Raw genomic sequence first — 24,768 nt, forward strand, 5'->3', positions numbered from 1 at the left:
CAGAAGGAATGAAGTTAGAATCCCGGGAGAGAGGGACAAAACAAGAAACTAAAATGGCAGAATGGTGGACTGATTTGCATTCTTTGACCCACAAAACTGAGAGTAACCAAGAGTCTGGAATCTCACCAGAAAGGGTTAAAAGTCTTTGTCTTCCTGGTCTACATTCACTCCCACTTGACATGGCAAAAGGAACTCTATCTTACAGTAATGGAGGTAAATAAAAAGTAAGTATATACACACACACATACACACAACACATTATGTAGAAACTAGAACCAGTCACACGTGATCTAGTTAGAGCCACCATTAAGGACGATCTGAGGGAAAATATGGAGGGAATTTACGGTCCATACAGGAAGGATACAACACCTGTGTATGAGCTGAGTGTGTACACTAAAGGAAACTTCTATACAGAGTCAGTCTGTTGCTTCTCCTTTGACTTTGGCTGAAATCAACATATGTAAGTTCATATATTCATATTTTCTTGCCCTGTCTACTCCATCTCATAAGGAGGTCCTGAAGATAAGGCCTGACTGGGAAAGAAACAGAAGGCCACTCTGCTAGTGTCCTGTCCAAGGGCAGAGCCATCTGGGCTGTCTAGGGCTTGGTTTGCTATCTATTCCTACCTTTATTATTCCCTAAGCGTTCTCCCCATGCAGAAATCAGGGAACAAAGCAGAGTCAACACTACTATTTGAAAAACACAGCCAAAAGACATCAAATATTTTTTGAGACAGCACTAGAGAGTATAAATTTTTTGATAGCCAAGTGAAGAAGTCAGTTGGACAAAAAAAGTTCTTAAAATCAACGTGAAATGAAAAAAAAAAAAGTAGAAAACCTAAGAGAAAAAGAGTCATTTTATTAAGAAGAATTTCATATTAATTTTAGTTTCATAGGTTTGATATTTGAGTCAAGCTGACAAATTCACCTATCAAGATAAAAACATGAGCGCACATCTTACATGGTCATGGTACAAGATTGCCCTTCAACGTAGGCTGCAATCACGAACAGTAAGACCAGCTCAACTGATGATAATAGCATTTATCTGTCCAGTTCTCCAGTGTGGAAAAAAAAAGGTGGACGACACTCACTGCAATTTGGCTCCTGTCCCAATGGCTCCACTGAAACTACTTTTGCAATTGCTTAAAGCAATACATACTGTTTCATCCCTACCTTAGTTAACCTGGTTTGTTGTTTTTGTTTTAATTTGACTGTACTGATCATCTCATTCTCCTAAATCTCCCTTCTCTCGGCTTCTAAAAATATACCCTGTTGGTTTGATTACTGACTGTCTGAAGACTCCTTCCCTAAAATGTATTCCTAGACCAAATCCTTATATCAGCATCGATACATAACCAAAAAGTCCTAATACAAATTAAATGTATATCCCTTCAAAGACAGTGTTCTTGGTTGTTATTAAATTTTTCAATTATAAAATTCTAATTAAAACTAAATTCAAAATAAATAAAAATTCCTATAAGCTGATTATACTCCCTGAACTACAAAATTCCATGGGTCACTAAAACATCCCACGAATTGCTTCTATACTTTGAAGAGTTTTATCTTAAAAGGACAGAGAGTCTTTATGCAAAAAAAAAAGAAAAAAAGAATTTCTTCTAACTTGCTTTTTGTTTTATAACATTGAAAACACCCTCAGAGGTATTAAGAACAGAGATTAAACATAATAAATAAGTTTATGTTCTATTTTCATTGCCAGAATCCCAAAAAATAATCCAGAAAACAACTCACCAGGAGCACAAAATAAAAACTATTCTGTGAGTACAGCATTCTATCCACTAGGAATCCCTGCTGTCTTACAAAGCACTTCTGTACTTAAGGGTAAAGAAGAGTTGTTAATTCTCAAGCAAAGACACCGAGGTCTGCCAGGGTGCTAGAGTGACTTATACCAATAAAGAAAAGCTAGAATATTTTGAATATTACACCCAAATACTATACATGGTAATTCTATAAAATCACAGTACTCAGTTAACTAATAAAGATCTTTGGGGGGTGCCTGGGTAGCACAGCCAGTTAAGTGTCTGACTCCTGATTCTGGCTCAGGTCATCATCTCATGGTTTTTGGGTTCCAGCCCAGGACCAGGCTCTGTGCTGACATTACAGAGCCTGCTTGGGATTCTCTCTTTCTGTCATTCTCTCTATGACCCTCCCCCACTCAATCTCAATCTCTCTCTCAAAATAAACATTAAAAAAAATTTTTGTTCTCACAATTATTAAACTGTACAGTATCATAAAAGACAAGAAAGTTCTTCAAGTTGTAAACATGTAAACTTTGGGAAAGATCACTGTAACTTTTACAAATAGTTTCATTTTAAACCTCATCTCAAAATTCAGAAAGCACAGAGAAAGTAGTTCAGCTGAGACAAGTGGTACAGTTCTCACTTCCAATATCCCACTTATGAGGATGCAAATCCCCTACTTACAGCAAATCACATGAAACATATAGACCATGCTCATGTGTTCATGTCAGAAGATGCTATGACAGTTTGACCTTTGGGTCTATAAGAATATGTTCCTCTAGAGGCAAAACTTAAAATAAATCTGCTTTCATTAACAAGTTAAAATTTTAAATTATTGTTGGGGCACCTGGGTGGCTCAATTGGTTAAGCATCCAACTTCAGCTCAGGTCATGATCTCATGGTTTGTGAGTTCGAGCCCCACATCGGGTTCTATGCAGACAGCTCAGAGCCTGGAGCCTGCTTCAGATTCTGTGTCTCCCTCTCTCTCTGCCCTTCCCCTTCTCATGCTCTGTCTCTCTCTCTGTCTCTCTCTCAAAAATGAATAAAACTTAAAAAAAATTAAGTTACTGTTAATTCACTTCTTTAGAAAAATGAGTAGCCTAAATGTGACATCCTTTATCTCAAAATGTAATAACCTATCCATTGATGACATGAATCTTTGTCCTTCATTTGCTATCCATCTGACTTCACATCGTGCACCTCTTAAGGACAAAGACATGAGCTCATTTATGTCTGCACACCCATCACTAGTGTAATGCCTGGAACATGGACACAAAGATTTCATTCATAGAAACTAAGCTTTCAGGGTGCCTGGGTGGCTCAGCCACTTAAGCATCCAAATCTTGATTTTGGCTCAGGTCATGATCTCACAGTTCCTAGGTTCGAGCCCCATATCGGGCTGCCAGCACAGAGTGTGCTTGGGTATCTCTCTCCTTCTGTCTCTCTGCCCCTTCCCCACTCATGTTCTCTCTCTCTCTCTCTCTCTCTCTCTCTCTCTCTCTCTCTCTCTCTCTCTCAAAATAGATAAAAACTTTAAAAAATCTAAGCTGGGGCACCTGGTTGGTCAGTCGTTTAAGTGTTCACCTTTAGCTCAGGTCATGATCTCACAGTATGTGAGTTTAAGCCTTGCATCGGATTCTGTGCTGACAGCTCAGAACCTGGAGGCTGCTTGGGATTCTGTGTCTCCCTTTCTCTGCCCCTCCCCTACTCACATTCTGCCTCTCTCAAATGAATAAAAGCATTAAAAATAAATAAATGTTTAAAAAATAAAACTGAGCTTTCATCTAAATATTTGTTTGGTAAATATAATCAATCTTTTAAAGCTACACTTGTGCCAGGACACCTGGGTGGCTCCATCAGTTAAGTATCCAACTTCAGCTCGGGTCACCATTTCCTGGTTTGTGACTTTGAGGCCCACATTGGGGCTCTCTGCTCTCAACATGGAGCCTGCTTCAGATCCTCTCTCCCTCTCTCTCTCCCCCTCTCAAAAATAAACATATAAAAAATAAAATACTAAATAAATTTTTAAAAAGTACCTTTAAAACCAAAGTTGTGCCACATTTAAGGGCACCTAGACACCTAGACACATTCTTTTCTGATATGAGCCTCTACAGATAATTAATTCACAGTGTGATTAGGCTGTGACAGAGGCAAATGGGAATACTTATGGACAATGGAGAAAACAAAGTATGACTCTCTCATCCACAGGTTTTCCTGTTTGCCTCCGTTAGAGCCTAACAGAGGCATGGGTTTGAGCCCCATGCCTGTGATAGTGTCTGATGAAGAACTTGAATAAAAGTGGGTGTTCAAAAACCCAACAAGGAAGGCACAGTCACACTGACAGATGGACAGTAATGGAATACAGATGAACCAGAGAAGTGGGAGAGCCCAGCATGGTCAGGGATGGGCAAACTGTAAGTGGATAGCATCTGGGGAATAGGAATGAGGGGGTGAGCTATTAACTGATGGGCAACACCGAGCCTGGACTTTTGAGCACCAAGACCAATGTCAAAGGCACCAGCCAGAGATGCTATAATGTCTTTAAAAGCCTACATTGACTGAACTAGAGAGGTCCCAGTGAGAAGAATGTTAAACAATGTGCCAAATATTTTCATAGATGACTTTAGACTTTAAAAAATTCTTATCAAGTAGATATTTTTAATTGTCTTTGTTTTACAGGTGAAAAATGTTAAGACATTTGCCCAAGTTCCACAACTATATGTAGCAAAGGTAGGTCTCAAGGTGAAGTCTGTCTGATACCACATCTTGTGAAATAAACACAGAGGAAAACATCTGTGCGAGGGAAGAAATGCACATCTTGCCCACTGTTATTTAATCAATACCTAGCATTTTGCCTGTCATTTAGGAGATGCTATACACGTATTAGCTGGATGGTCAATGAATTAATGTATCACTGAAGTCAACAGAAAGCAGTTATAAGGAGCAGTCAACAGCTATCAAATGTCACAGTGAAGTCAAGTAAAAGAAAGACAGAAAACTGTAAAATGGATTGGTCAGCACTTTGGGGACCTTTGACAGTAATTTTAGTGGAGGAGTGGGGCAGACTACTGGGTGTAAGGGGTTAAGGAGTGTGTGACAAGTAAAGAAACAAAAAGTTTTCAGCTGAATTAATATTATTGGAGAGCTAAAATTACTTCCTTTATAAAACTGTAACAAATATGACCACTATACTTGGAAAAGGAAATATTACCTTCATTGAGAACCAAGTAATTAGAGAGAGATAGCACCAAATACACAGCATTGTACATTTGGGGTCCTGGGTCCTCTAGGGGAAGATGTATCAATAAAAGAGTACAATTAGTGTTTTTTAGATCCAGAGACCATCCTTGCCACCCAGGAAGGGCACGGGTCTCCATTAACACAGGAAAACACCAAAGCAGCAAATGTATCCTTATGTGGACCAAATATCAACTGAGGAGGTGAATACCTACCAGCTACTCACTTCTGTGAGCTGCAGATGCCCCATAATTATCTTTTAATTATTTAGCTCCATTAAATTCACATTTAAGTAATGTAACTCAAGCACAACTATATCTCAAGTCCATATTGTAAAAAGATTCCAATATTTTAAGGAGATAATCATCCTCTTAGAGAAACCATTTTTTCAGCTTTCCTTCCTCCGCTATCAATGACATATAATATTGTATAACTTTAAGGTGTACAAAGTGTTCTTTTGATACATTTATATATTGCAAAACAATTACTCTCATAGTGTTAGCTAACACTTTCAATACGCCACATAATTTTGTGTATATATATATATATATATGTAATTTTTTTTCTTTTTGGTAGTGAGAACATTTAAAATCTACTCTCTGAACAACACCCAAGCATATAATACATAATTGTTAACAATGATCACAAAGCTGTGCAATAGATCCCAAGAACATATTCATCTTGTAACTGGAAGTTTGTACCCTTTGACTAACATCTCCCCAGTTCCACACCTCCCAGACCCTGGGAATCGCCATTCTGTGAATTTGGCATTTTTTAGATTCCACATAGAAGTGACAGCATATAGTATTTGTCCAGAAACAATACTTTTATCAGGAAGACCCTAAGGTTTTTGTCAGCTAGTTTGAAACCCAGATGACACTTTAATAAAAATATTATTCTAGTGTCTTGCAAATCTATAAAGAAATGACTGAAGTTGGTCTCGGCCTCCCAGGGGAGACTTACCAGTAAATACTATATGCATATGTCTAAATAATAACAAAGGAGAAAGGCTCAAAAGAAATGCCACTGGAAGTGGAAGGTATTATGCTGAGGGAAATAAATCAGTCAGAGAATGACAGATATCATAGGTTTTCACTCGTATGTAGATCTTGAGAAATTGGACAGAAGACCATGGGGGAAGGGAAGGGGGAAAAATGGATACAGAGAGGGAGGGAGGCAAACCACAAGAGACTATTAAATACAGAGAACAAACTAAGGGTGGATGGGGCACAGGGGAGAGGGGGAAATGGGTGATGGGCATTGAGGAGGGCACTTGTTGGGAGGAACACTGGTGCTGTATGGAAGCCAAGTTGACAATAAATTATATTCATGAGAAAAAAAAAAGAAATGCCATTGCCTGAATTGTAATTTTAAAGAAAACTGTTTTCAATCTGATCTATCAATACAGTTTCATTCGAATCTCTGTTGGGGTGATATAAAACCTCTGTAGTTTCAGGATATTCTGGAGTTAAGTAAGTAAAAGTATAGGTATAATAGTGAAAAGAAAGATCCTTATCAATCTTGGCCTTAATCTGTGAAGAGTTAAACAATGAGTTTCTACTATTTTAGAAGCAAATCATTCTCCTTTTACTGCATTTGTGGCACCTCTGCCCCCTCCAAAAGGAACACAACTATGTCATATATTTACTTTTAAATATAAGTGAACCAAAATTAATTGTTTCAAATTTTATGATATAGTTAAAGAAAAGAGTATACACTCAGATTTTTTTTTTTTTAAATAGGGTTTTAACACCTTTGAGCTAACAAAGAATTTGCTAACAGGGAACTCTCTAATATATTTAAGATTAATTACTGAATACCCAAAGAAGTAGGTATTATCAAAAGCATATTAAGTGCTTCAGGGACATTTGTGATGGTTAAGTTTAAAGTTTTTAAATTGGAGAATATGCTAAGATATACTTTAAAATATGCATAGGATATAAATTTTGATAGAAATATGGCATAATGGAGGTGAAGCTAGACTCTTTATAATCTGGGCCACATTTACAGTCTGCGATACATTTTTCACCAAGAAACCACATCTAAAAAGCAGAGCATCCTATGGAAATGATGAAATAGAGACTGTCGAATGTTGTATGATTGGAAATTTTTAATATGTAAATTAAGAGATTAATCTAAGTTTTAAAAAAAGAGCATCATAAAATTACACTCCAATATTATCAGTTGTTTCTCTTCCCTTTCAAACAGCAAAGCCTATCTGTGTACCTTTCTTATAAAATACCAGATATTCCCTTGTATTATATATATTTGTCTGGATTCCTCTGTTGACTCTAAAACAGATTTAGTAGGACAATTAATGAAAAGTACAACCTCTAAAAACAGTGTGATCTAGAATGAGAAGAAAAAAAACAATGGAGGAAGAAATATAAACCAAAAGAACGTCCCCTAAATTGTAGAAAATCCTGAATCTTCAGATGTAAACAAGTTCCAGCCAGATTTGATAAGGGCATGCACACACACACTCTAATGTTCTCTCTCTCTCTCTCTCTCTCTCTCTCTCTCTCTCTCTCTCTCACACACACACACACACACACACACACACACACACACACAAGCTCATTACAAAGAGGAGCTGGCCAAGCACCTGCCTCAGCTCTATACCCAAAAACCTGCATTTTTGCATTGCATAAATAGGGCAATGGCTCACAGGCTTTGACATCTTCCCACAGAGAGCTGCTCTCATCATTTCTCATGCCTGTACTTCTCCCAATCTTTCACCTGGTGGCTAAGAAGGTTGGAGAGGGAATCACAGTGCAAATATGCATGGACTCTGGCTTCCGTTGATGACGACTGTCCCTGCTCAAATTGGAGGCCACCGTAGCGATGGCAGGAGAGTTTCATTTCCACAAGGAAAGATCCTCAGAGGGCTTACTCGGAGCCATTAATCATTGCTAATGCCTCTTTGATTGCTACGCCTCTACAATTGTTCAGCTGTGTGAGTCACCCTCCTGAACTGCTGCAACCCAGTCTTGGGAGCTATGTGTCTGACCAATTTGTACAGAAATTATTAGGTTTTGGAATGAAAGTTGTGTTATAGTAAAGAAATAAAATTGAGGAGAATCTGAAAATTTTTTACCACTTTCCAAATGATATAGGTAAAAGTTAGCCAAAGCTAAACCTATGAGTTTCCTTAGCCAAATATCAGACTTTAAGTGTGACAGAAATTATCACATCATACGTCCATGATGTGGCTATTACAGTAGCATATGGCAGCCTATAGAGCATGCATGAAGAAGCAATCCTAGTACTTTTGTACTTCTGGAGGACAATAGCATGGAACTATGTATGTGTTTATTTACAAAATAATTTGTAGCTACACTGTTTCACACAAGATCAGTGACATGAAGTCATTAGATGCCCTGGAACTGCACTAACCCGTCTAACCTCCATCAAAATACAGTAGTCCTCAGGGTGCCTGGGTAGCTCAGTCAATTGAGCATCCAACTATTGATTTCAGCTCAAGTCATGATCTCATGGTTCGTGGGTTCGAGCCCTGCATCAGGCTCTGCACTGACAGTGTGGAGCCTGCTTGGGATTCTCTCTCTCCCTCTCTCTGTTCCTCCCCAGCTTGTGCTCTGTCTCAAAATAAATAAATATAGTACATACTAAAAAAATATAGTATTCCTCATAAATAGTCATCCTTCGTCTACTTTTACACCACCCATGATGAGGAAGTCCTGAAGCATGCTCTCCTGATAATATCTCTAGTGATCACATAATTCCTTCCTTCTTCCACAGAGAAACAATCTATTCCTATCACTTTATTATATTCTATTATACCCTCTGTTTTCCCCACAAAAATCTGTTAAAGTGCCTGAAAATAGCTCACAGGCTCTCCTTTGTCTTCTCATCTTGTTTTCAAAGAACTAATTCAAAATCCATTAAAGGCAGCTCAAAAGAATGATCTTAAATGGATGTGAAAGGCAAGAGTACATGAGAAAAAAGATACAGAACAGGTGTGATTTCGAAGGACACTATAAGTTACCAGGAGGAAGGGAACAAGAAAGCGGCAGAGATAAAAGAGATCTATTTCAGATAAGAGGAGCTGACGTGAGATGCTTTGACTCCAGGTTTCAGCCCTGTGTGTATATGTGCTCTAACGTGGGAAAATAGATGTCTGTATTTACTCATCCTCACTAGAGTATAGACTTCAAACTGTTTTTCAGTGTCCTATTTATTTGCCCTGACCCCATCCACACTTTTCATACTCCGTTCCCTTTAGATCATACATATGGAAGATGCTAGGCCAGGTAGGGAAGCAAGTGAGGACTATGGAAAAACAGTACCGATGGCACACGCATGGACTGAATGAATATCCTCTATGTCTTCTCCATCATGGGTAAGGCCACTGTATGAACAGATGAACAGAGACTGTTCATGTGTGTTACCATTTCCACGGGAATCTGACAGGAACTCTGAGCTACATTTGTCACACCACATCTGGACATATTCCACAAATAGAACACAAGGGCAAGCCTCAGACACATGAAAATTAACAAAAACGGCCAGTTTTTTAAATCAGGAGGGGATACCATCTACATTTGAGCTCCTCTGTTATTGTAAAGGAACCAATAATCTCTTTGGATTCACGGTTTCTTTGGGGAAAGGGTTATGCCCTTATTATTTCTTTTGCTTTTGTGACATAGCTGTGTTCATTTTTTTCTCTGTCCCCTTTCAGTTTTTGTGCATACCCATACACATATTTTACAAAGCTGGATTCACAGTGGACACAAAAACACTTGGTTTTTGCCTATTTTTCTTTTTGTGTAATTGTTTCTCTCTAGCAGAGGGGGTATTTGTAGCTGTCGGTGCTCAGCAGAGGCTTGCTCTAGAAACTGCCTTGAGCTAAATAAGGCTGCCTGACCCAACGTCCCTTCCCCAGGGCAACCTGTATCCAAAGACATGAGCTGTAATGCAAAGATGAGTCTTCCTGGTCTCCATGGAGGGCAACTGTGAAAAGCTGAGCAGAGTCCTTTCCTGTGACAGCACATGAACCCTGGCCCCACTCCTTTCTTCACATCCTCACAAGGAAGTAGTCTGGTGAAACTATAAAGCTGTAAACACATGCTACCTAACTTCCAGAAAAAGGGATGAATGGAGGGTGGAGCTGCGAGCCACAAAGCCTTATTCTCAAGACTTGATATCTACAGAGGTTTGCCTGGTGTGTCATCGGTCCTAACTAAGGGTTCCTGAGCACAAATCTTCATCTGAGTCTGTTTCCTGGGGAAATCAGGCTATCACAACATCATAAACATTCTCCCATGCCACGGTGTCATCTTGCCACACTGTTCTCATTGCAACAGCTGCTTAATGTCCTCGGAAGCAGATCATATTTTAATTGACCATTTCCTCACAGTAAGACGGTTGGTTGTTGCCAATATTTTGTCATTATAAAGAGCATTCAATAAACACCATCGAGCCATTATTTAAAGTTTCTTCTTCTTGTTTTGAATTATTTCTTCACAATAATCTAAGGTGTCAGCCATTACCAAGAGGATGGAAAGGTTTCAGATTACTGATACTAAAGCCTTATAAGTTGTAATATGGCACACCTAAGTTTAATAGGAAGATACACTAAGGAATTGGGGCAGATTATGTTCTACATTATAGTGTCTTTGACCCAAGGCTCCGAACAGAATGCTTCAGAAGCCCAAAGAGAAAAAGATAACAGAATGCTCTATAATGAACTTATATAGCATTCCATTATACTTGGCTGAGTAAATCAGAGCCTACACAAGGTACCCAGTGTACAATAAATATTTGTTCAGTAGATGTGTGAATGAATAAATGAATATTTAGGTTGCTTTAAATTTTAACTGAAACATGAGGGGGCTCATTAATATAGAAATGTAGATAATGCAGAAAATATGGACTGGACACTAATAAGTCCGTGGCTTTAAGTTCTTAAATTATTCCCATTCCAAAGCAAAAGTGATGGTGGTGGTAACAGGGAGAGCCCACATGGGTACGTGTTAGATCCTCTTTTATGCACAACTTAGCAGAGGGACCAACGAGGAGAATTTAAGGAGGAATAAAATAATTGCTAATAAAAGCACTTTGTCAACCAAAAACCAGTAAGCCAAGTTTGTCATTATCACAATAGGACACATACAACAAATTCATGCAAAAGAATGCCAAAGACTGGATTTTAGTGAAAACCCCCATCTTTATATTCGGGGCAGATGAGGAATGAAGACAGTAAGCTGAGCACAATCTACCTCTGAGATGCACTGGCAGATCCTGGAGACATAACCTAAGAATCATCTCCTGTTCTTGTCTCTTAAAATGTCCCAACAAGAATCATTTCTCAAATTAGTCTGACCTCATCAGTACCTTGTGAGCATGCCCTACTATCCAACTCATGTCCTATCACTCAGACCCTCCCTGGGGTTATCACAAGAGAGCATAGGAGGACAAAGAAGGGGACACTCTACCTGTTTTTGAGGGGATAGAAGAAAAACAATGGGACATAGAAGGTGCAAAAGGAAGAAAACAGACCAAAGGCTTAATTTCTTCCTATAGATAGCTTAATAGGTCAGTTTAGGGGCAACTTGACCCAAAGGAGATATAAAACAAAAATGTCTGTATTCAGAGCTCTTCATTTTCCTATAAACGTTTATCCCTGCCCTATTACTCCTTAACTCCTAAAGAAAACTAAAGGTTCTATGAGAAATCTTTGTTAATATTTGAAAGCAAACAAAAAAGCATTATCCAAACGTCAACCAAATCTAGTACTTGACAGGAAGAAGATATTACAGAGCTGTAAGATCTTGAACTTTCAGTCAACAAAAGATGCCTGGGAATTCAAGCTTGTGCAGCCACTCTGGAAAACAGTATGGAGGTTCCTCAAAAAACTAAAAATAGAACTACCCTATGACCCAGTAATTGCACTACTAGGCATTTATCTATGGGATACAGGTGTGCTGTTTTGAAGGGACACATGCACCCCCATGTTTATAGCAGCACTATCCACAATAGCCAAAGTATGGAAAGAGCCCAAATGTCCATCGATGGATCAATGGATAAAGAAGATGTGGTATATATATATATATATATATATATATATATATATATATATATATATGTATATATGTATATATATATACATACACACGATGGAGTATTACTCGGCAATCAAAAAGCTTGAAATCTTGCCATTTGCAACTACATGGATGGAACTGGACCATATTATGCTATGTGAAATTACTCAGTCAGAGAAAGACAAAAATCATATGATTTCACTCATATGAGGACTTTAAGAGACAAAACAGATGAACACAAGGGAAGGGAAACAAACATAATATAAACCCAGGGAAGGGGACAAAACAGAAGAGACTCGTAAATATGTAGAACAAACTGAGGCTTACTGGAGGGGTTGTGGGAGGGGGGATGGGCTAAATGGGTAAGGGGCATTAAGGAATCTACTCTTGAAATCACTGTTTCACTATATGCTAACTAATTTGGATGTAAATTAAAAAAAAACCATTCTTTCCAAAGCACTTATTTAGTGTGGTGTAGAGAAAGTCATAAATGAAAGAAAAAACAAAAACAAAACCAAAAAAACAAACAAACCAAAAAACCCCCCTGGCTTTTCTCTCCTCAGTCCATTCCCAGGACTTGCCAGAATATTGATTGCTATTTCCTTTCTAGCTTTCAGAAGGATGTCAATGGTCAACAGAGTTTGCTTTTTTATCCCAGTGACAATGAAATGGTTGGCCTGGTGCCCTAGAAGGCAAAGAGATACAGTTTTTTTGTTTTTTTTTAAGCTTTGTGACCATGGCCACCTTGTTGCAAGTGCAAACCTTGCAAAGTGGGGGATCTTCTTTTAAAACAGTGAGCCAATAAACTACAATTCTGTTGCCAGGAGAACTGAGCCAACAGTGAAACTTACTAACATCCCTGTTTGACTTATGAGAATGATCCAAATACATAGATAAATAAGACAAGAATGAAACCAAGAGCAGGCAAGCCTGTTTGTGGTAAGATATACTCTATCCCCCAAATCCCTATTTTTCTTGCATACTAAAGTGGAAGCAGCCATACCGGTTTGTGAATACCGCTGTTACTTAAATTTCTGCCTCCCATCAGTAACTAGATTCAGCCCACCATTTAATTAAAAATTGTGCCCCCTAAGGATCAAGATTGTCAAGTATGTCACAGCATGAAAATGCATGTGTGGACGTCAGATTGGAGGGGGGTGGTTAAGAATACGTAGGGAGACATGAAATGACATTTACCTGCCTTGTATGTTGGCTTCTGATCCTATACAAGTTTGAAATTTGAGTATAATTCACTTAAATCCCATTATTTCTATACAACAATTAGGGCTTTAAAGAATTACACAGAGATGCATTTAAAATGGATATGGTTCTTAGGGTACCTGGGTGGCTCAGTCGATTAAGCATCTGACTTCAGCTCAGGTCATGGTCTCACAGTTCGTGAGTTTGAGCCCTGTGCCAGGCTCTGAGCTGTCAGCACAACTTTGTCAGCCTGCTTTGGATTCTGTGTCTCCCTCTCTCTCCCCCTCCCCCACTCATATTCTGTTTCTGTCTCTCTGTCTCTAAAATAAAATAAACTTTAAAAAATGGATATAGTTCTTGAAAAGTATTCCATCTGTCCAACAAGAAAGAAAATGAGTATCAAGCATGTGCCAGATGCTCTGACCCACTATGAATTGCAACAAGTGAGCCGTGGTCATTTTAACTATGTGTGGTAATTGTCACAGGGGTTTTAATCACCTTTAAATAGTTCACTCTATTAGCTCAGTTGAAACACTAAACAGCTACTTAGCATGATGTCCTGCTTAAGGTGAAGATTCTGTTTAACTAACTGTACATGCTGCTGTAGACAGAGGCAGAAAGCACCTAAACACAGAAACACTTTAATAGCACATTGCAATAGTATCTAATCACTGATGACAGACTGTGAAAAGTCATTTACCGTAGGTATTTATTTGTTATGTTTTTTAAATGTTTATTTTTGAGACCGAGACAGAGCACAAGTGGGCAAGGGGCAGAGAGAGAGGGAGACACAGTATCTGAAGCAGGATCCAGGCTCTGAGCTGTCAGCACAGAGCCCAATGTGGGGCTTGAACCTATGAACCGAACTATAACATCATGACCTGACATGAAGTTGGTCACTTAACCAACTGAGCCACCCAGGCACCCTTCCTATCACTAGAGGCATGAATCACCTGCTCTGAGACCAGTTCCCTGCAGTATTAGATAAATGGAGTGGGATTATGTTCAGACACTATTCAAATTTCATCTTCAAGGTCCTTAGCACTGCAACAGATTAATAAGCAAGACCACAGAACTGGAGGAAATACACCTCATAGATGGGCTCTACTCTGCACACTCATTACATGTATAAAATTTGGTGCTTTCATGAGTGACGTTGGGGGAAAAACACACTTAAATATAAAAATAGACTACAAGCTCTTATTCATGTGTTTTAGTTTAGGTTTGGATTTTTTTCTTAATTGGGGCTACCACCAAGTAGAAATACAAAGTCCTTTTGGGCTTACCTATCTTAATTATCATTTTATTCAACAGCTTTTAGAACTATTTGATTTTGATATAATTTCAAACTTAGAAGATAGTAGCAAATAGTACCAAAGTAGGAATAGTAGGAATAGTACCAAATAGTACCAATAGTACCCAAAACTCCCATTTTCTTTTATAAAGATTCATCAATTTGTTAGAAATTTATCCCTTCTGTTTTATTCTCATTCTCTCTCTCTCTGTCACACACACACACACACACCACACACACACACACACACACACACACACACACACACACACAATTTGAGAATTAAGTGGCAAAGGTCCTTCCCTAAATACATCAGTGCATATTTCCTGCGAACAAGGATGTTCCCTTACAAAACCACAGTACAGTTTTGAAGATGAGGAAATTTAACTTTGGTACAATATTATCTAATCCACACTCCATATTCCAATTCTGTTTATTGGCCCAGTAATGTTCTTCATGGCTCCTTCCTAGCACAGGATCCAATACAGGATTATTCACTGCATTTGTCTTGTATCTTTAGCTTTCCTTCCTCTGGAACATTTCCTCACCTTTGTCTTTCAAACAATACTTCTTTCAAACAATACCTACCCTTCCAGGCCCCCTGCCTTATTGGTGTGGTTACAAAGGACTAATATAGCACCTAACCACTAGATACCCACAGTCAAGGTGGAGAGAAAGACCTGGAGACGATTCGGAAGCACACCATGAAATGTGCTGTAATAGAAGGATAAGTTAGGTTCCTCCCATTTTTATCAGTTCAAAACCCTTGTTCTCTAGACCCTTATTTGTTTTCTATCTTCATAAGAAAATACATTTATAGCCAGAATCATCATTAGCCAAAGTTATTTGTAAAATGTCTTTTAGTTCAAGGAGTTGGCCAAAGTTATGTATGTATGTATGTATGTATGTATGTATGTATGTATATGTGTGTGTGTGTGTGTGTGTATGCATAAGAGGGTACTATATGTATATAATACAGTATGTAAATATGTGTACATATATATGTGTATATATGTATGTATGTATACATGTATGTATGTATATGAGGGTACTATATGTATATAATACAGTATGCATATATATATATATATATGTATATATACATATACACACATACAGTAGTTTATGGCAATACATGCACACACAAACACACACACACACACACACACACCAAGTTGCCTTTTCTTTCCTTTCCTTATCTTTTCTTTACTAAGAAAGAAACAGAGATGGTTCTTTTAAACAGGAGATGTGCTAAAATTGGTATTTTTAGAAACAAAAAAATGTGACCTGGTAAAAAGAACCATGTCTCTTTATAGTTAGAAAAGCTATATTCAGGGGAAGAGCCAAGATGGTGGAACAGCATGGAAGTTTTTTGTGTGTCTCCTGTCCATGAAATACAGCCAGACCAACACTAAACCATCCTACACAACTAGAAAACTGATTGGAGGATTAACACAACAATCTGCACAACCTGAACCACAGAATTCAGCAGGTACATGGTGCGGAGAAATGAACTTGGGGAGTGAGAAGCTGCAAAAGGTAGGGAATCACTTTTGTGGACAGAGAGAGGATGGAAACTGGGGAAGGGGGGAGAATACAGGAAAAGTACCCCTCCCCAAAAGTAGCTGGAGAGAAAGTGGAAAATTGGAAATAGTCGCAGGGACTAAACTAAACAGGGAGAAAGGAGAAAGGAGAGTGTTTAAATTCCATTAAGACTGTAAACAAGGGGAGCACAAAGGCTGCAGCTCTGCACCTTGATACCTGGCAGTGCTCTGGTGGGAAGGGCGAATCCCCAGGAACAGAGTGGGGTCCAGGAGGTTCTTGGGCCACTTGGGGAAAAGCGGTTCCACTGCTGGAAGAACATTTGGTAGAGACTGTTGAAGCCACCTGGTCCCAACAGACCCCAGAAGGTGGCCACATTCGCTGGTGCTGGGGCAAGGTCATTAAGGGTGAAGCCTGATGCCAGATGTGTGTTGTGATTTTCTGTCATCCCTGAAACACTGCTGCTACACTATCTCCCAAACATTTTCTGGGGCCAGGTGGCAGCTGGCCGCAGTCTTGGGGCACAGGCAACAATAGGGTTCAGCGGGCGTTTCTGGGTGTTGCCGATATTTGGCCACTATTCATTCGGCCATTGCTCAGTGAGACCCTCCCACAGAGGGCTGGAATGGGTCAAAGATGCAGTCCTTCAGAAATACGGGGCCAGAGAAAACAGCCGCATCTGAGACAAAACTTGGGAGAGAGGTACTGCCTGGGGTCTGGTACAGAGAGTGAAAAAGCAGGGAGTGGGCAAAAGCTGAAGACAGAGGATGCGTGCACAACTGCTGATCCTGGAGAACAGACTGGGTAGCTGGGTAGCGCCATTTTCACTGCTTCTGCGCATGCCCACCTACGAGCTCCACAACAATCCACCTCAGTAGGCTAGCAACACCATCTAGCAGAGAACTGAGCCATTACACTGAGCCCTGCCCAACTGGGCCAACCTTGCTCTTCAAGAAACAAGTCTCACCGCTAGCTTAATTTATGAACTATAAAGACTTACATAGACTGACTTTTAGGAGAAAATGAAGCAATTTCAGTCCTACTTCAATCTGTTAGCAGGTTCATCTATTCAATTTTATTTCTTTTTCCTTTTTCTCTTTTACAATCCTTTACTTTTTCTTGAATAGAGAAAGAGAAATAATTCATTTTTACTTTCAATTTTTATTAAAAGTATCTTTCTTTAATTTTTATTATATTTTTTACTTTTGTGTAAATTTTTTCAAATTCTACTTTACTTCCATAATTTTATTTTAGTCTAATTCAGTGTATTCACCTTTTAAAAATTTTAAACAATTTCTTTTTTTTCTTTCTTTTTCTTTTTTTCTCTTTTTCAATTCTTTTCTTTTTCTTGAATGGACAAAGAGGAATACTTGATTTTTATTTTCAATTTCTATTAAAATATTCTTATTTAATTTTCATTACTATATTTTTTGCTTTTATGTAAATTTTTTTCTAATTCTATTTTATTTCCATAATTTTATTTTAGTCTAATACAGTGTATTTTTTCAAATTTTCATGATTTCTTTTTTCCTTTTTTTCTTTATCTTTTTCCTCTTTTTATTTTCTCTTCTTTTTTCTTAAACAGAAAATGAAAAATTTTATTTTTAATTTTTAATAAAAATATTTTTCTTTAGTTTTTTTTCTACTATATTCTTTACTTCTGTGTATATTTTTTCAAATTCTAGTGTACCTCCATCATCTTATTTTAGTCCACTTCAGTGTATTCATTTTTTCAAATTCTCAAAAAATTTCCTTTTTTTTCTTTTTCCACCCCTTTTTTTAATCTAATCTGTCAAACCACTTTCAACACACAGACCAAAACACACCTAGGATCTTGCATCATTTATTCAATTTGTGTGTGTGTGTGTGTGTGTTAAATTTTTTTAATTTTAATATTTTTAATTTATTTTTAAAATTTTAATGTTTCTACCTCATTACTTCCTTTTCTCCCTTCAAAATAACAAAATGAAGGAATTTCCCCAAAAGAAATAACACGAAGAAACGACAGCCAGGGATTTAACCAACACACATACAAGCAAGATGTCTGAACCAGAATTTAGAATCACGATAATAAGAATACTAGCTGGAGTCAAAAATAGATTAGAATTCCTTTCTGCAGAGATAAAAGAAGTAAAAAATAGCAAGAATGAAATTAAAAATGCTATAACTGAGCTGCAATCACAGATGGATGCAGCGGCAGCAAGGATGGATGAGGCAGAACAGAGAATCAGTGATATAGAGGGCAAACTTATAGAGAATAATGAAGCAGAATAAAAGAGGGAGAATAAGGCAAAAAAGCATGATTTAAGAATTAGAGAAATCAGTGAGTCATTAAAAAGGAACATCAGAATCATTGGGGTCCCAGAAGACAAAGAGAGAGAGATAGGGGTAGAAGGGTTCTGTGAGCAAATCATAGCAGAAAACTTTGCTAACCTGGGGAAAGACACAGACATCAAAATCCAGGAATCACAGAGGACCACATTAGATTCAACAAAAACTGACCATCAACAAGGCATATCATAGTCAAATTCACAAAATACTCAGACAAGGAGAGAATCATGAAAGCAGCAAGGGAAAAACAGTCCCTAACCTACAAGGAAAGACAGATCAGGTTTGCAGCAGAACTATCCACAGAAACTTGGCAGGCCAGAAAGGAGGGGCAGAATATATTCAGTGTGCTGAATCATAAAAATATGCAGTCAAGAATTCTTTATCCAGCAAGGATGTCATTCAAAATAGAAGGAGAGATAAAAAGTTTCCCAAACAAAAATTAAAGGATTTTGTGGCCAGTAAACCAGTCCTACAAGAAATTTTAAGGGGGACTCTGTGAGGGGAGAGAAGATTAAAAAAATTTATATATATATATATAAAGCAATAAAGATTAGAAAAGACCAGAGAATACCACCAGAAACTCCAACTCTACAAGCGTCATAATGGCAATAAATTCGTATTTTTCAGTTCTCACCCTAAACATCAATGGACTCAATGCTCCAATCAAAAGACATAGGGTAACAGAATGGATAAGAAAACAAGATCCATCTATATGCTGTTTACAAGAGACCCACTTTAGACCTAAAGACACCTTCCGATTGAAAATAAGGGGATGGAGGACCATCTATCATGCTAATGGTCAACAAAAGAAATCTGGAGTAGCCATACTTATATCAGACAATCTAGACTTTAAAATAAAGACTGTATCAAGAGATGCAGAAGGGCATTATATCATAATCAAGGGGTCTATCCACCAAGAAGACCTAACAATTGTAAACATTCATGCTCCAAATGTGATAGCACCCAAATATATAAATCAATTAATCACAAACATAAAGAAACTCATCGATAGTAATACCATCATAGTAGAAGACTTCAACACCCCACTCACAGCAATGGACAGATCATCTAATCAAGAAATCAACAAGAAAACAATGGCTTTGAATGACACACTGGACCAGATGGACTTAACAGATATATTCAGAACATTTCATCCTAAAGCAGCAGAATATACATTCTTCTCCAGTGCACATGGAACGTTCTCCAGAATAGACCATATACCGAGACACAAATCAGCCCTAAGTAAGTACAGAAAGATTGAGATCATACCATGCATATTTTCAGATCACAACGCTATGAAGCTCGAAATCAACCACAAGAAAAAATTTGGAAAGGTAACAAATACTTGGAGACTGAAGAACATCCTACTAAGGAATGAATGGGCTAACCAAGCAGTTAAAGAGGAAATTAAAAAGTGTACAGAAGTCAATGAAAATGATAACACCACAACTCAAAACTTCTGGGATGCAGCAAAGGCAGTCTTAAGAGGAAAGTATATAGCAATCCACGCCTTCCTAAAGAAGGAAGAAAGATCTCACATACATAACCTAACCATACACCTTAAAGACTTGGAAAAAGAACAGCAAATTAAACCCAAAACCAGCAGAAGACAGGAAATAATAAAGATTAGAGCAGAAATTAATGCTCTCAAAACAAAAAAAAAAAAAAACCAAAAAACAAAAAAACCAGTAGAACAGATCAATGAAACCATAAGGTGGTTCTTTGAAAGAATTAACAAAATTGATAAACCAATAGCCAGTTTGATCAAGAAGAAAAAGGAAAGGACCCAAATAAAATCACGAATGAAAGAGGCAAAATCACAACCAACACAACAGAAATAAAAACAATAATATGAGAATATTATGAGCAATTATATGCCAATAAAATGGGTAATCTGGAAGAAATGGACAAATTCCTAGAAACATATACACTATCAAAACTGAAACAGGAAGAAATAGAAAATTTGAACAGACCCATAACCAGTAAGGAAATTGAGTTAGTAATCAAAAATCTGCCAAAAACCAAGAGTCCAGGGCCAGATGGCTTTCCAGGGGCATTCTACCAAACATTTAAGGAAGACTTAACACCTATTCTCTTGAAACTGTTCCAAAAACTAGAAATGGAAGGAAAACTTCCAAACTCTTTCTATGAAGCCAACATTACTTTGATTCCAAAACCAGACAGGGATGCCACAAAAAAGGAAAACTATAGACCAATTTCCCTGATGAACATGGATGCAAAAATTCCCAACAAGATTAGTAGCCAACCGGATCCAACAATACATTAAAAAAATTATTCACCACACCCAAGTGGGATTTATATCTGGGATGCAGGGCTGGTTCAATATCCGCAAAATAATTAACGTGATTCATCACATCAATAAAAGAAAGGACAAAAACCATATGATCCTCTCAATAGATGCAGAGAAAGCATTTGTCAAAATACAGCATCCTTTCTTGATTAAAAACCCTCAAGAAAGTAGGGTTAGAAGGAGCACACCTGGAGATCATAAAAGCCTTATATGAACGACCCAACGCTAATATCATCCTCGATGGGGAAAAACTGAGAGCTTTCCCCCTAAGATCAGGAACAAGACAGGGATGTCCACTCTCGCCACTGTTATTCAACATAGTATTGGAAGTCTTAGCCTCTGCAATCAGACAACACAAAGAAATAAAAGGCATCCAAATCGGCCAGGAGGAGGACAAACTTTCACTCTTCGCAGATGACATGATACTCTATATGGAAAACCCAAAAGATTCCACCAAAAAACTGCGAGGATTGGTTCATGAATTCAGCAAAGTTTCAGGATATAAAAGCAATGCACAGAAATCGGTTGCAGTCCTATTCACCAACAATGAAGCAACAGAAAGAGAAATCAAGGAATTGATCCCATTTACAGTTGCACCAAAAAGCATAAAATATCTAGGAATAAATGTAACCAAAGAGGTGAAAATCTATACACTGAAAACTGTATAAAGCTTATGAAAGAAATTGAAGAAGACACACAAAAAAATGGAAAAATATTCCATGCTCCTGGATAGGAAGAACAAATATTGTTAAAGTGTTGATACTACCAGATGGGGGTGAGGAGGAGGAGGGGGAGAGGTGGGGATGGGGGGGGTATGTGGAGCAGCCAGGCTGAGCTCAGTGGAGCCCATGTGTGTGGCTTCCTGTGCTCCGCCACTGGCTGAGAGATTGGGAGGAGCCCGAGGAAGGGAGGAGGAGGAGGAGGGGGAGGAGGGAGCCGGAGATCTCGGGCTGGTAGCCAGCTGCGGCTCTGCTCCGATCCCTGTGGGGCTCGGTTTTTGGGGGGGGGGGGCGGGGGGGGCTCAACTATGGAGGCAAATGGGAGCCAAGGCACCTCCGGCAGTGCCCACAACTCCCAGCACAACCCCGGTGACATGTTTATCGATTGACTGAGCTGGCAGACGTCACCAGATAGCCTTAGAGACTATTTTAGCAAATTTGGAGAAATTAGAGAACGTATGGTCATTAGAGATCCCACTAGGAAATGCCCCCGAGTCCGGTTTCGTCACGTTCGCAGACCCAGCAAGTGTAGATGAAGTATTAAGTCAGACCCACCATGAATTCGATTCCAAGATGATCGACCCCAAAGTTGCATTTCCTCGTGGGGCACAACCCAAGATGGTCACAAGAACAAAGAAGATATTCGTAGGCGGATTATCTGCGAACATGGTGGTGGAGGACGTAAAACAGTACTTTGAGCAGTTTGGCAAGATGGAGGATGCAATGCTGATGTTTGATAAGATGACCAAAAGGCTCATAGGGTTTGGCTTTGTTACCTTTGAGAATGAAGATGTAGAAAAAGTCTGTGGGATTCATTTCCATGAAATCAATAATAAAATGGTGGAATGTAAGAAAGCTCAGCCTAGGGAAGTTATGTTCCCACCGGGGACAAGAGGCCAGGCCCGGGGACTGCCTTACACCATGGACGCATTCATGCTTGGCATGGGAATGCTAGGCTACCCCAACTTTGTGACTATCTATGGCCGTGGCTACCCTGTATTTGCTCCTAGCTATGACTATCAGTTCCCAGACTATTTGCCGATTTCACAAGATTCACATAAATTTCCCATAATTTTTATCAACTAGATCTTAAGAGAGGCATAACAAAGTGGGGTTTGCTACCATTACTAGACAGAGGACACAGTCCCGGTCGGGGCCAGCCCCGCCACTGTCCATGCCTGCTGAGAGTGTCCTAGCTGCCCATTTGAACCAATGTTCTTTTACTCTTTTTTAATTCTCAGAAAAGACTCATGTCCTCATTGCTTCAGTCAGTTTAAAAAGAAATTTTTTTTTCTTGTGCAGTCTCCTGGCATTTTGCTTCTTGTGCCCAGCGTGAACATTCTTCCTACTTACCCCAACCTCCCACCCTCACCTGGAATGTAACAGGATCAGAGGGAAACTTCTTACAAACTTTGTAGAGCCTCCTCAGGGGAGTCCAGGAAACAGGCATAAAATTACTTTGAATATTGACCAAATAAGCTTCTTGGGGCATTCCTTGGGGTGGGCTTTTAGTGCTGATGGCTCACGGGGGTTGAGGATATGTGACTTGGAGCACGTTATGTCCTGTAGTGGACATTACCAAAAGTGAACACACACACACACACACACACACACACACACACACACACACCCTATTCCTGTAAATACTAATTGAACTGAATCTGGAAGAAAAACTGTATCTCAAAAACCAGCATTATCTGGTTGTTTTTGTCTTTGGGGGCCAGTCCATCTGTGGCTATTGCCAATAACTTATGTACATCTGTCTTTGAGAAGGGACAGTGGAGTCACCTGGGCACTGCTGTGTCTCGGGCACTGTGGGCACAGATCCATGTCAGGCCCCTCCTTCCCCAGAACCCCCATTCTCACCTCCCTGCCCACCCTGGCCTTAAATTCCCTGTTGGCATCATGGCCCCTTGGCCCACTGACATAGGAGGGGACAGAACACAGAGGGTCTCTTCTGATCTGATTGGCACCCCTGATGGTCACCTCCCCAGAAGGGCTTGCTTTTCCCATGATTCTGATCCCCTCCCTTTCTGCACTTGAAATAAAATACCCCCACTCTCTTAGATTGAAGTACAGCACAGCAGGACCTTCAAGAGTCGTCCCTTTGTTTATGCGCATAGTTTGTGAGAAATGACCCACATGTTTCCACTGGATATTTTTTTTTGTGAGCAGATCCATCTGTTTGAATGTCACTGTCCTTGAGAACCAACATGTGTAGTTTTGCTCATCTCATTAAAGATGCTTGATGTAATAATTGGTTAGCCTCCTTTGATTTTCCTGCAGGCTTTTTCATGAGTGCTATTTTTTTTAAACATATCTGTATGACTCCCCCTCCCCCACCCTGTATTTTGTTTTGCTATGAATTGCTTTGCTTTGGTGAACTTGTCCTAGTATTCTTGCCTTGCAGACATTACAGCCATTGTGAATTTTCTTCATCTCTGTAAATAGTTTATCTGTGCTTCTCCCTAATGATGCTTTATTTTTCTCCCCCTTTAAGCAACTGATGTAGGAAAATAGTTTATCACAGAAAAAAAATGTTGGTACTATCCAAAGCAATCTACATATTCAATGCAATCCCTATCAAAGTAACACCAGCATTCTTCATAGAGCTAGAACAAATAATCCTAAAATTTGTATGGAACCAGAAAAGACCCGGAAGAGCCAAAGCAATCTTGAAAAAACAAAACCAAGGCAGGAGGCATCACAATCCCAGACATCAAGCTATACTGCAAAGCTGTAATCACCAAGATAGTATGGTACTGGCATAAGAACAGACACTCAGATCAATGGAACAGAATAGTGAACCCAAATTGAACCAAAAACGTATGGCCAGCTAACCTTTGACAAAGCAGGAAAGAATATGCAATGGAATAAAGACAGTCTCTTCAGCAAGTGGTGCTGGGAAAAGTGGATAGCAACATGCAGAAGAATGAACCTGACCACTTTCTTACAACATACACAAAAATAAACTCAAAATGGATGAAAGACCTAAACGTAAGACAGGAAGCCATCAAAATCCTCGAGGAGAAAGCAAGCAAAATCCTCTCTGATCTTGCCCACGCAACTTCTTACTCAACACATCTCTAGAGGAAAGGGAAACAAATGCAAAAATGAACTACTGGGACCTCATCAAAATAAAAGTCTACAACACAGCGAAGGAAACAATCAGCAAAACTAAAAGGCAACTGACAGAATGGGAGATGATATTTGCAAATGACATATCAGATAAAGGGTTAGTATCCAAAATCTATAAAGAACTTGTCAAACTCAACAGCCAAAAAAACAAATATTCCAGAGAACAAATGGGCAAAAGA

At 38.9% G+C, this 24,768-nt stretch overlaps 1 protein-coding gene and 1 pseudogene across 1 annotated transcript in view; one reads left to right on the forward strand and one right to left on the reverse strand.

Annotated features, from left to right (window-relative positions):
• Positions 1-24,768, reverse strand: part of LOC131486747 (guanylate cyclase soluble subunit alpha-2-like) — a 33,253-nt gene that overhangs the window by 1,649 nt on the left and 6,836 nt on the right. The gene's annotated exons all lie outside the window — the stretch shown is intronic.
• Positions 21,760-22,537, forward strand: LOC131486746 (RNA-binding protein Musashi homolog 2-like; annotated as a pseudogene).

Source organism: Neofelis nebulosa, chromosome 10, assembly GCF_028018385.1.
Source record: "Neofelis nebulosa isolate mNeoNeb1 chromosome 10, mNeoNeb1.pri, whole genome shotgun sequence".
NCBI lineage: Eukaryota > Metazoa > Chordata > Mammalia > Carnivora > Felidae > Neofelis > Neofelis nebulosa.